The sequence below is a fragment of the Mirounga leonina genome, unplaced genomic scaffold (genome assembly GCF_011800145.1).
Source record: "Mirounga leonina isolate KUSES-001 unplaced genomic scaffold, KU_Mleo_1.0 Mir_114, whole genome shotgun sequence".
In the NCBI taxonomy this organism is placed as follows: domain Eukaryota; kingdom Metazoa; phylum Chordata; class Mammalia; order Carnivora; family Phocidae; genus Mirounga; species Mirounga leonina.
This window is the reverse complement of record NW_023270265.1, coordinates 25,988,672-26,001,773: the sequence shown is the minus strand read 5'-3', so window position 1 is coordinate 26,001,773 and position 13,102 is coordinate 25,988,672. Positions and strand designations below refer to the sequence as shown.

Sequence of the window (13,102 nt, the reverse complement as noted above, 5' to 3'; positions counted from 1 at the left end):
GAGAGAAGCTGAGAATGCTCCCACCCAACAGCTAGCAGGAAAATGGAGATCATAGTCCTACACCTCAAGGAAATGAATTGTGCCAATAATCTGAATGAGTTTGGGCTAACACCTGAGTGCAGCCTTGTGAGACCAGAGCAGAGGATCCAGCCAAACCATGCCCAGACTCCTGCAACATAATACGTTTGTGCTGTTTTAAGTCTCTAATTTGTTATGCAGAAATAGAAATAGGCAGTTATGCAGTAGTAGATTTGTTATGCAGTAACAGAAAAAGAATATATAAACTATTTCAATTTTTTCTGTAAATTGGGTTGGGTATAAATAGATAGAACACAAATAACCAATTGCAGTCCTCGTACTGAGAGGTAGGGCTGTCACGCTCCCACCTTGAGTGAATGTATGTAAAACACAGCACAGGAAAAAAACAAAAACACACAACTCTTTTTAAAGAAGAGGGCTGCTGTAGTCAACTTGACCCAGGAGGTGACCGTGACAACATTTTCTCTCCCTAAAGGCACATGTCTCTGACAGCAGGGACTTTAGCCTTTGGATGGCTATAGTGTCTTGCCTCAAATAGTTCCCATTATTTGTACCAAATTGCTTGTCACTTGACTGGGAGCATGCACCATTGGCACAAAGACTAAAACAAGAGAAAATGTAAAGGGTCTCCAGAGACTTTACAGACAGACTCATTCTTCAAATGAGGACTCTTCTCCCTTTCCCAAAGGATCAAAAATCAATACACAATGTGCAACATCCCGAGCTCTTCCATCCACTTCAGGATACTTTGAAGGAAAAGCAAGAGCAGGAGCCCTCGTTAATAGCCAAACAGTTTGAGATCTTATTCTACAACAATTATATCCCAATACGGTAGTGTCAAGTTTTTATCTGTTAAAGATCCAGGATATGAAGTCATAGCAGTTAATGTATTGATTTGGTCACCTGACAAGCGTTGGGTCCCATTTATGAATCAGACCCTGTGTTAAGAGTAGGGGAAGCAGTGGGTGAACCAGAGAGACGTGGTTCCTCCTTTTTCGGAGTTAGAGGGATGTAGAGGAAGAGACAACAAAACAAGTTAATAAGCATATAAAAAAACTCGTGTCTGAGAAGGTGCCGAGAGAGGGAATGCGGGGGTGGGGGGGTGAGGGGGGTGCCTATCTGAGATAGGATGGTTACGGACGACTTCTCTTAAGAGGTGATGTGTAAAGGATAAGAAAAAGGAAGGCTTACAGAGAATAGGAATAAGAGTTTCAGGCAGAAGGAAGAGCAAGCTCAAGGACCCTGTGGCAGGAAAGAGCCTGGCTTGTCCTAGCTGCATCTCTTTCTAAGGATGTGTGCACTTGTGTGTGTGTGTGTGTGTGTGTGTGTTTAGCTTCCCAATCTATGATCTAACTTGCTAGAAGCCTAACCCAGCATAGGTCCAAGACACGGCATAGCATCCAAACCACACTGAGTCTAGTCATAAGTGAACCAATAAGATTCACTTTTTCCGTGGCCACAGGGAACACCCCACCCCAAACCAGCCATCTCAAAAACAAGGATCAAGAAAGTGGGACAGCATGGCTTGGGACAAATCTGCCATCAGACATCAAAGTTCATGTGTCCAGAGCCTCCTCTTCACATATGTGGTATTATGATTTGTCTAAGACATACATTCTCAGCACACACCCGGCATGACACTATCATGCCCACCTCCGTTCTGGAATATTACTTCATTTCTACTTTATTTTTTTAAAGATTTTATTCATTTATTTGACAGAGAGAGAGATAGCGAGAGCAGGAACACAAGCAGGGGGAGCGAGGGAGAGGGAGGAGCGGGCTCCCCGCTCAGCAGGGAGCCCGATGCGGGGCTTGATCCCAGGACTCTGGGATCATGACCTGAGCTGAAGGCAGACGCTTAACGACTGAGCCACCCAGGCGCCCCTTCATTTCTACTTTAATACTAAGCTCATTCTGGCCGTTAAACCATGAGTAAACATTCCCCCTGGGCAAATGCCTAAGCAAACATCAATTCTCTCTCTCCTCCCAGAAGTTAAATTCCACTATTTATAAAGGCTTTTTCTTTTTCTCATTCCTGCCCTCTCTGAATGTGTTGCCCCACTTTCCTTCCCCTCATGGATCTTTCCTTCTGCTACCTTCATTCTCTTCACCTTCCACCATTCCCTGAGCCCCTTCACCCTCACCGTATCAAGGCCTTGGAGCACAAGGGATGCAGCATCACTCAGAAGAGGGGGCCCTGGAGCCATTACAGAACAGGTGACAAGCGCCAAGGAGAAGCCGTCGGGTGGGGCTTTTGCTGCTGACACGCTGCTTCCCGTTGCACAGTCCCAGGGAAGAGGCAAATGAAATCATCACTTGGATCCATGTCTACCCCCCAGGAGGAGGGACGAAAGGCCTCTTCGACTTGCTTTGAGAGAGTCCCATGTGAGGCCTTTGGAATGAAGAGTCCTTCCTGGGCATTAGATCAAAGGAGTCAAGTGAGTTTCCTTAATGCTTTCTGGACTCAGATGAAGTATAAATAAACTAAGAAATAGAAGGACCACACTTTTTATTGTATATCCAAATATTGTATTTTACACGCTGTAGTTTATAGCAGACTTTTATTTCATAGGCTGATTAAAAAAAAAAAACATTTTTTTAAATTTTTTTTAAAAGATTTTATTTATTTATTTGAGAGAGAGAATGAGAGACAGAGAGCACGAGAGGGAAGGGGATCAGAGGGAGAAGCAGACCCCCCGCTGAGCGGGGACCCCCCCCCCGATGTGGGACTCGATCCCGGGACTCCAGGATCATGACCTGAGCCGAAGGCAGTCGCTTAACCAACTGAGCCACCCAGGCGCCCAAAAAAACCATTTTTAAATGGAGGATGCTATGGACTGAAGGTTTGTGTCCTCCCCAGAATTCAGATTCTGAATGTGAAGCTGTAATGTGATGGCACTTGGAGGTGGAGCCTGTAGGAGGTAATTAGGTCATGAGAGTGGAGCCCCCACCGTGGGATTCATGTCCTTAAGAGAAGAGGAAGAGAGCTACCTTTTCTCTCTCTCTGCCATGTGAGCCTACAACAAGAACGAGGCCATTTACCAGCCAGGAAGCAAGTTCTCACCGGAATCGGCCAGGCTGACATGCTGATGGCAGACTTCCCAACCTCCAGAGCTGTGAGAAATAAGCATTTGTTGTTTAAGCCTATAGTAATTTGTTATAGCAGCTGGAGCAGACCAAGACGAAGGAGAGATAAAGGGCCCACTACCATTCTCATTTTCTATTAAGGACAATTAGAAAAATACAATTGCTATCTGTTATGGCCATCAATTCGTAAATGTTTTAATGCCAAAAATTAGGAAAGGTATGTCAGGATAAAGGGTCTTATAAATCAAATTATTTTTCTCACTTTGCTAGGGAACAGTAAACGTTTTATCTCGGGCTGCCATTTGTGAACCAGTAGTTTATTTATTTATTTTTAAAGATTTTATGTATTTATTTGTCAGAAAGAGAGAGAGAGCGCAGAAGCAGGGGAAGCGGCAGGCAGAGGGAAAAGCAGGCTCCCCGCTGAGCAAGGAGCCCGATATGGGACTTGATTCCAGAACCCTGGGATCGTGACCTGAGCCAAAGGCAGATGCTAAGCAACTGAGCCACCCAGGCATCCCTGAACCAGTAGTTTAAAGGTGGGACATTAGTGGCTCAAATAACTAAAAATTTATGAGAGGAGTGTTCAGGCATGTCTGGATCCAGGTGCCCCAATTATGTGGTCTGGACTCTTTCTCCATTTCTTGATTTCATTATCTTCAGTGGTGACTTCATTCTCACATGGGCTCTTGCCATGAGGGTACCAGATGTCCATCAGCAGCTTCAAGCTTATATTTTACCAGCCTAACAACAAACAATTGATTCATGGGCCTGACTCTCAATAGCACAAATTGGGTTATGTGCCTGTCTCTAAAACTATCGTAGTGACTCCGATTGGTCAGTCTGGGGTCATATGCCCAACTCCTGGAAGGCAGAGGGGGCTAAGGGTGACTTATAGTACAGTTGACCCTTGAACAACATGGGGACTTGGGGTGCCAACCCCCCTGCCCTGTGCAATTGAAAATCGTGTATAACTTTGGACTTCCCAAAAGCTTGACTACTAATAGCCTACTGTTGACCAATAAAATAGTTATATTATGACATAATAGTCATAGTCAATTAACACATATTTTGTATGTTATATATACTATATACTGCATTCTCACAATAAAATAAGCCAGAGAAAAGAAAATGTTATTAAGAAAATCATAAGGAAGCAATGCCTGGGTGGCTCAGTCGGTTAAGCGTCTACCTTCGGCTCAGGTCATGATCTCAGAGTTCTGAGATTGAGCCCTGCATCAGGCTCCCAGGGAGCCTGCTTCTCCCTCTCCCTCTGCTCCTCCCCTGGCTCGTGCTCTCTCTCACACACTCTCTCAAACAAATAAATAAAATTAAAAGAAAAGAAAAAAAAAGAAAACCATAAGGAAGAGAAAATACATTTACAGTACTATACTGTATTTATCCAAAAAATCTGCATGTTAAGTGGACCCATGCAGTTCAAACGCATGTCATTCAAGTGTGAACTGTATAGGAGAGTTGGTTCCTATTTTTTTTTAAATAAAAAAAACTGTTTCAAATAAAGAAGAAGCAATGATTATAGACAAAAACAACAAAAGAGCATTGCAATTTTATTAAATTCAAGAATCATTTTAATTTTACTATGACTCTCCAGTCAAGGGAATTCAATCATTGAACACACATTTATTAAGTACACCTCTATGCCAGGCACTCTGATAGGCAATAAGGATACAAAGATAAATTCATAGTCCCTGCCTTCAGTGAACTCACCACCTGTGAGAGTGAGAGGTTTTACAATAGTGTGTGACGCAATTGAGGTCTGTCCTGTCAAAGGCCAAAGAATCATAATCCACGTTGTCATTCAGTCCCCTACTTTGGCTAATGTAGGCCTGACTTAGTATGAAGCCAGATGTCTCTTTCCTGTGAAACACTGTACACTAATTCAAACAGATAATTATCATACAGGGGGTAGGAGTGTGGGGGAATGTGAACTTGACCACAGTACAATAAGAAACAGCAACGTGGCCCAGCTGCTTAAACAGGCAATGCATTCCCAGACTATGCTAGAAAAAGCACAGCATTACATCAAAAGAGCACAGTCCCACCAGACCCCACAGGGGTCAGGCTTCCTCTGGAGTGTGGTATACAGTTCCTGGCACATTTTCAGGAAAGACATTGAAGGTCATGACATCACTAAGCCTCATGGACACACCAGGATAAAATATTGCTAAGGGAAGACAAACATGGCCAATTCAGAGCAAAGTTTTGAAATCAGTTGCGTGGGGAGCCCACATTGCACAATGGAAAGACTTTGATACTGGCAGATGGTGGTTTGAATCCTAGCTTTGTCCTTTACAAGCTGTTTTATTGGGCAAATGAGGTATTTCCCAAGGTATGGGTAAAGAATCATGGGTAGTACTCAAGATGTTCTTCAGGATACTTCAGGTGGTGCAGGAGCCAATTTTGGGTTATGCTCTCACCCAATAATCACTTGGTAAAAAATCACTTAGTGAAAAAGTTGTTCTCTTATCAATTTCTTTAGATCCTTCTGAATATGTCAAGCGCATAGTTTCTGTTTAGTCCTAACTTTCTAACACCGGCTAGTTTCATTTTTTAACAAACGCAGAGTAGACCTCAAGCTCAGAATTAGAATTTACTAACAGTTTTATTTCCACTGTATTTATTTTAAAGATTGCCTTCAATGAATTACAATCTATACTGGCTTTGCATTTATAGGAGTGCTGCAAAGTTTCCCTTAAAAAACAAAGTGAGTAAATTTATTATTATTTTTTAAAGATTTTATTTATTCATTTGACAGAGAGAGAGAGACAGTGAGAGCAGGAACATAAGCAGGGGGGTGGGAGAGGAAGAAGCAGGCTTCCTGCAGAGCAGGGAGCCCAACGCGGGGCCCCATCCCAGGACCCTGGGATCATGACCTGAGCTGAAGGCAGACACTTAATGACTGAGCCATCCAGGTGCCCCCAAAGTGAGTAAATTTAAATAAAAACATTAAAAAAATATCGAGGCAGGATGCCATTTCGTCAAGAATTATGATGATGGTTTTTTGAAAGTACCAGATTACAGCAAAGAGTGGCATAGGAACAATTAAATTGTGGGAAGTGTGGGAAGCCCTAGGCAAGCAAGCTGCTCAACCTCACAGAGCCTGGTGCCTCATTTACAAGCTAAGGATTACAATAACTACCTGGCTGGATTGTTGTCATGACATGTGCTAGGAAGAACAACCAATATTATTTGGAAAAGGAAAAGGTAAGCTTGGTTATCTTGCTTCATTAATGTAGACAAACAGGAAAAGAAAAGAAAGATGATTTATAAATTTATAAAATACTTTGTAAAAATTATGATTCTATTCAAATGTAGAATCTATTTCTTAGGGTGATAAATATTTTTCCAACCAATAGAAGAAAAAAAAAGATAACATATGATAAGCTCTTAACTGAAGGCCAAGTCTCAATAAACATTTACTATAAAATTGTCTTCATGGGGCACCTGGGTGGCTCAGTCAATTAAGTGTCCGACTCTTGATTTCTGCTCAAGTCTTGATCTCAGGGTCCTGAGATGGAGGCCCCCCCACCCCCGTCAGGCTCCATGCTCAGCAGGGAGGCTGCTTGAGATTCTCTTTCCCTCTCCCTGTGCCCCCCCCAACACTCTCTCTCTCACATAAATAAATAAATAAATCTTTAAAAAATAATAAAATAAAATTGTCTTCAGTTTTTCAGCTTCCCTTTTCCTTCCACTCTCTCCTTCCAGATCCGCAGATACCTTCTTTCTTGTCTTCTCATGAAAATAGTAAAAGATAGAATAATATCACTTAGATATATCTTGATGGATACACAAAAGAATGAGTTTTTTCCCAAAGTATTACCTCAACTAGGTACTTATATTTTAAGGTAGACTTGTTTACCTATTTGATTTTTACTTCCAATTATAAAGGATTCTTTATTCCTCATTAAACCAATTTCAAGCTTTTGCAAATAGATAGGAAGAGAAGGAGCCGGTAGGGAACACTGTATCAATATATAAGAAGAGCCCTGAAGATAAACATGATAAGGTCTTTTCTTAGAACTCAGAAGTTTCCTTACAAGGTCTTTCTCTTCTAGGAAGAACAAACCAGGGATTGGCTTTACTCTTACCCACTGGGGTCTATGCCTAAATTGAAACAAATGGCCTCTGATGTCTTCTTATAGGAATTGGCCGGGTCCTAGCACTAGACAGATGCCCTGCCTCCAGAATCAGCCCGACTCCTCCAAGAGAGCACACCTCCCCAGCCCTTCCTTCCTCCATCCAACCTGAGTCCTGGCGCATTCTGGCACCATTTTGATGAAAGATTAATAATATTTCCAAGTGATGTTTCTTCCTTCCCTGACATCTTAGAATGCAAATCTATGCCTTCTATATTCTCTCTTGAAGACATTAAAACACATCTTAGATGTGGGAAACAAAGGCAGAAGAAAAATTATTAAATTTCCTTACTGCTTATAGCCCACTGACAAGTCCTTGAAACAGGCAGAATGACATTCCTCTAGGAACTCAGCTGCCTCGATGTTAATACTTTGCTAAGGGCAAAAGGCAATCTTAGCCCAATCCCCAGGATCCTGTAAGCCTACTTTAACATAAAAAATTCCTTTGGGGTGCCTGGGTGGCTCATTGGTGAAGCATCTGCCTTCGGCTTAGGTCATGATCTGGGGTCCTGGGATCGAGCCCCTCATCGTTGGAGCTCTCTGCTCAGAGGGGAGCCTGCTTCTCCTTCTCCCACTGCCTGATGCTGGCCCCTGCTCGTGCTCCCTCCTGCCCCCTCTCTCTGTCAAATAAAATCTTTAAAAAGAAATTCCTTTGGAAACTTTATCTCTACCCCCCAAGATACATGTTAGCAATCATCCTCCAAGCTTATGACCCACTGATAGACATCTGAAGAGCATCATGACTGAGTTTTTAGTAAACAGTAATAAATGACCTTTTCCTAACACTAGCTAGCCCCCTCAGGATCCTGGAAACCTTGTTTCCAAAATACTTGGGAGGCTTCTATTACCCCTAACCCCCTCCCAGCTTGAAAGTATATAATGGGTCACTCCCCATGACCCCAGTGCAGCTTCTCTTTCTTCCCACTGGTCCTGTCCCCGTGCTTTAATAAAATCAATATATATTGGTGCTTTCTGCACCAAAGACGTCTCAGGAATTCCTTCTTGGCCGTTGGCTCACGACTTCACCAACATTCAAAAACTACATCATCTTTAATAATAGGAATAGGAATATATTATTTTATTTGCACTTTTTTTTTTTTTAGTGCTGGACCCCTGGCTATTCAAAGATGAACAGATGACTTGCACCATGAGTAAGGCCAACTTAGTTTAGTTTCAGCAGCTTGCTGCTTTCATCAGCTTGCCATCACTAGCAACAGCTTGCGTCTGGGATGTGACACATTCCAGAGGGAAGCCAGGGGGAGTTGGCTTTGATTTGGGGCTGAGCCATGCCAAACTGTTAGTGATACAGTCCATCACAGCAGTAACAGATACTTCAGATGCTGTAGGTCTTGACAGGTTCATGTTCAGACATGACAGATCAAAAAACAACAAAACTAGGGGCACCTGGGTGGTTCAGTTGGTTAAGTGTCTGACTCTTGATTTTGGCTCAGGTCATGATCTCAGGGTTGTAAGATCGAGCCCCATGTTGGGCTCCGTGCTGGGCATGGAGCCTGTTTAATATTCTCTCTCTCCACCCCTCTCTAAACGACACAAAACAAAACAAGACAAGACAAAACAAAATGACACAACTGAATAGTTTTGATCAATGAGATTAACCAAAATGTGCAGCAATTGAATCATTCTCTGTTTTGCTTTTAAGGATTATCCAGGAAAAAAGCCAGTCAAGCCTTTTCTTTTTATTTATGTATTTATGTATTTATTTATTTTTAAGATTTTATTTATTTCAGAGAGAGAGAGCACAAGCAGGGGGAGAGGCAGAGCGAAAAGCAGGCTCCCCACTGAGCAGGGATCACAACCTGAGCTGAAGGCAGACACCTAACTGACTGAGCCACCCAGGCGCCCCCTAGTCAAGCTTTTTTATTTTAATATTACACACATGGATATTGTCATTATTGCTAACAAAAAAGTTCCACACACATTTGTCTACATTGATCCTTTTCATTCTAGTCTCTTAAAATTTAGGATATTTTATAATGTATCAATACATTGAAAATGAAATTTAAATTCTTTACTAAGACCCACCAGGACCAGGATGATCTTCATCCCTGTCTGTTTTCCAGTTTCATGCCATAATACTTGCTCTCTTGCTTGTGGCGGCTCCTTCTCTGATTCTGAAACTTACCAAGTTGTTTTCCACTTCAAGGATCTTGCACCTTCTGTTTCTCCTACCTGAAAGTCACTTCCTCAGCTCTTAAATATCTGATTTTCTCATCCTTTAGATTGCAAGCAAATGTTACATCCCCAGGGACTTCCCTGACCACTACTATATTCAAAGAAGCTTCCCACCGCTTACCTAGCACCTTATCAGACCAGATCCTCATCTCAACCACAGAACACAGAAATTATTTTCCCAGTTCCCTCAAAAACTGTATATAACTTGTACCACTCCTTGTTGCACAGGAGAGAAGTTAATTCATTACAATACAGTGGCACTAGGGCTTCATTCTCTATGATTTAATCTATCACGCCACCTAGTTTATTTCCTTCACAGCGTTCACCACACCCTGTCATTATTTGGTTTATCATTTGTTTATTTATGTATTGTTTGTCACCACACTCTAGAATGTGAGCTCCATGAGGGCAGGAGTCTGGTTGTCTGTCTTATTCAGGCTGAATCCCAAACATAGAGCGCAATGCCTGTCCATCACAAATATATAGTGAATCTTGGTCGATGAGTGAAAAAATATTATTTTACCCTTAATGATTTAGAATCTTTGCAATGCCCTAGGGTAGTGGTTCTTAAACTTCAGTGTACTCAGTAAGGAAGCTTCCTCCAAAGATTCAGATTCAGTCAACAGATCCTTCTGAAATTGTTCCAGCTAAAAGAAAAAACGTTCAGGGGCATCTGGGTGGCTCAGTTGGTTAAGTGTCTGCCTCTGGCTCAGGTCATGATCCCAGGGTCCTGGGATGGAAATCTGCTCCCCCCCCCCATCTCACTCCACCCACCACTGAGCTCCCTGCTTAGCAGGGAGTCTGCTTCTCTCTCTCTCCCTCAGCCCTCCCTAACCCTGCCCTCCCCCACTTGTGCTCTCTCTCTCTCTCTCTCTCAAATAAAAAAATAAAATCTTAAAAAAAAGTTCAGATTGATTTGAGTGTATGTTAAGACACTCAAAATTATCTTCTTTCTTAAATGAAATGCTTGGGGCACCTGGGTGGTGCAGTTGGTTGGGCTTCCGACTTTTGGTTTCTGCTCAGGTGGTGACCTGGGGTCCTGGGATCCAGCCCTGGGTGGGCTCTGGGCTCCATGCTTCATGGAGCCTACATCAGACTCTCTCTCCCTCTCACTCTCCCTCTCCCTCTGCCCCTGCACTCTCTCTCTCTCTGAAATAAATAAATCTTAAAAAAAAAAAAAATGAAATGCTTGAGGGGCACCTGGGTGGCTCAGTTTGTTAAGCGACCCACTCTTGGATTCCCCTTGGGTCATGATCTTGGTGGTGAAATCAAGCCCCTCCTGGGGCTCGCTCTCTGGCAGAATCTGCTCAAGCTCTCTCTCTCCCTCTCCACTCTCCCTCCCCTGCTGCTCCTGCCCCTGCCCCTGCATGTGCAGGCTCTCTTTCTCTCTCAAATAAATAAATACATAAATAGGGCGCCTGGGTGGCTCAGTTGGTTGGGCGACTGCCTTCGGCTCAGGTCATGATCCTGGAGTCCCCGGATCGAGTCCCGCATCGGGCTCCCTGCTCGGCAGGGAGTCTGCTTCTCCCTCTGACCCTCCCTGCTCTCATGTGCTCTCTCTCAAATAAATAAATAAAATCTTTAAAATAAAAAAAATAAATACATAAATAAAATAAAAATTTTAAAATTAAATGCTCAATTTCTATTTAATCCTGATTTCGTATGACATACTTGACTCTGTCCAAGAAACATTAGAAAGTATATGTGGAAAACACAAAATTGTGGTTAACGGAATAGTAACAGTATCTTCAAAAATAAAGGCAATAAATTTGCAATGTCAATTACTTATTCTTAGGAAGAAAATTCACTGTTTTACAGACAAATGAAGCATTTGTTAACAATTTTGTCAAAACCCAGAATATTGGGGCGCCTGGGTGGCTCAGTTGGTTAAGTGACTGCCTTCAGCTCAGGTCATGATCCTGGAGTCCCAGGATCGAGTCCCGCATCGGGCTCCCTGCTCGGCAGGGAGTCTGCTTCTCCCTCTGACCCTCCCCCCTCTCATGCTCTCTCTCTCTCTCTCTCATTCTCGCTCTCAAATAAATAAAATCTTAAAAAAAAAAAACCCCAGAATATTGATATTTTACCAGAGAGCTTTCTGCCCACAATGTTCATATGCAGCAAAAAGGCAAAGGAGGAGAATCGTATGGCCGTTCCTCAAAAAATGAAACCTAGAATTACCACGTGATCCCGCAATTCTATTTCTGGGCATATACTCAAAAGAACTGGAAGCAGGGTTTCAGACAGATATTTGTACATCCATGTTCATAGCAGCATGATTCACAACAGTCAAAAAGTAGAAGCAAACCTTGGATGGAACAAGTCCACGGACAGGAATGGATAAACAGAAGGTTGTATCGTACAAGGGAATACTATTCTGCCACACGGTGCAAGGTGGGTGAACCTTGAAGACACTATGCTAAGTGAATAGGCTAGTCACAAAAGGACAAATATATGATTCCACTAAGAGGAGGGGTCTGGAGCAGTTAAATTCATAGACACAGAAAGTGGAATGGAGGTTGCCAGGGGCTGGATGGAGAGAAATGAGGAGTTAGTGTTTGATGAATAAGGTTTGGGTTTGGGGAGATGAAAAGGCTGTGGGGATGTGGGGTGGTGATGATTGCACAACAGTGTGAATGTACTTAATGCTACAGAATCATACACTTAAAAATGGTTAAAACTAAGTCAAGTTTTACGTTACGTGTATTTTACCACAAGGGAAGGAGAAAGGAAACCCCGTGAACATGTTTGAAATAGAGGTTTCTCGGTGATGCGTTCACAGGGAGAGACGTGTTGGATTTCTTCGCAGTCTCCTGGGTAGATCCCAGAAACTCGAGGCACCCAAAGTCAGACAACATGCCCGCAGAGTGACTCTGCGGCCTTTAAGACACAAAGGGACTCCCGCGAGGGTTCACGGACAAGTTAAAAGCCTCCTCTCAGCCCTGCCCGGTTCCTGCCTTCTTTAAATTCTCCGAGCGGCCCCGAGAGACTCGTCAGGGAAAGAAGTGCGACGGCCAGAGCGAAGGGCAGCTCTGCGCGGCGAGAGGAACCCCGCCTCGGGGAGGACGAGGAGCGCACCACAGGCGGACGGGAACGGAGCGGCCTCCTCTCAGTGGAATCGCGCCTGTTCTCTAGGCTGGAGGGCCGGGTGGGGCCAGGGACGCGCTCGGAGCCCGAGCCGCACGCAGGGCCCCACGCCCGGCAGCGGCGGGCGCCGGGCCGCCCGGGCCGTGCCTCGGTTTCCCCCGCCAGAGGCCCTCGGAGCGCCGCCCCCTCTGACGCCGCGCGGCCGGAGGGCCGGCAGGGGGCGCGAGCGCGGGGCGGGCGCGCGGAGGGGGGCGCGCGGGGACCGAGGCGCCCCCGGGCCGCGCGGCCGCGAGAGGCGGAAGCCTGGGCGGGAGGCGGGAGGCGGGAGGCGAGAGGCGGGGCGGCTGCGCTGAGTCACCCCGGATCGGCCCGCCCGCCGCTTCCAGGGCCGGAGGTGACAGCGGCCCGGGACGGGCGGCCGCAGCTAGCCCGCCGCGTCGAGGGACCGCTGGGCGACGGCGAGCAGGTCAGGGGCCGGGCGGGGCCGGGCGGGGGAGCTCGGGTCGCGGACCCGGGGCGGCGGGCGGAGGGGACCCGCGCCCAGA

General features: G+C 44.8%; 1 protein-coding gene across 5 annotated transcripts in view; it reads left to right on the top strand.

The window, feature by feature from the left end:
* Window positions 1-13,102, top strand: part of DNMBP (dynamin binding protein) — a 120,448-nt gene that overhangs the window by 12,811 nt on the left and 94,535 nt on the right. For 3 of the 5 annotated variants that reach the window (XM_035026996.1, XM_035026987.1, XM_035026961.1), the window contains exon 1: window positions 12,921-13,023. The exons of 1 other annotated variant lie outside the window; for it this stretch is intronic. The gene's annotated coding sequence lies outside the window, so the exon portion shown is untranslated. Of the gene's footprint in view, window positions 1-11,719; window positions 11,865-12,920; window positions 13,024-13,102 lie in introns of those variants that run through there. One more of the 5 variants, XM_035026970.1, reaches the window with a different exon arrangement.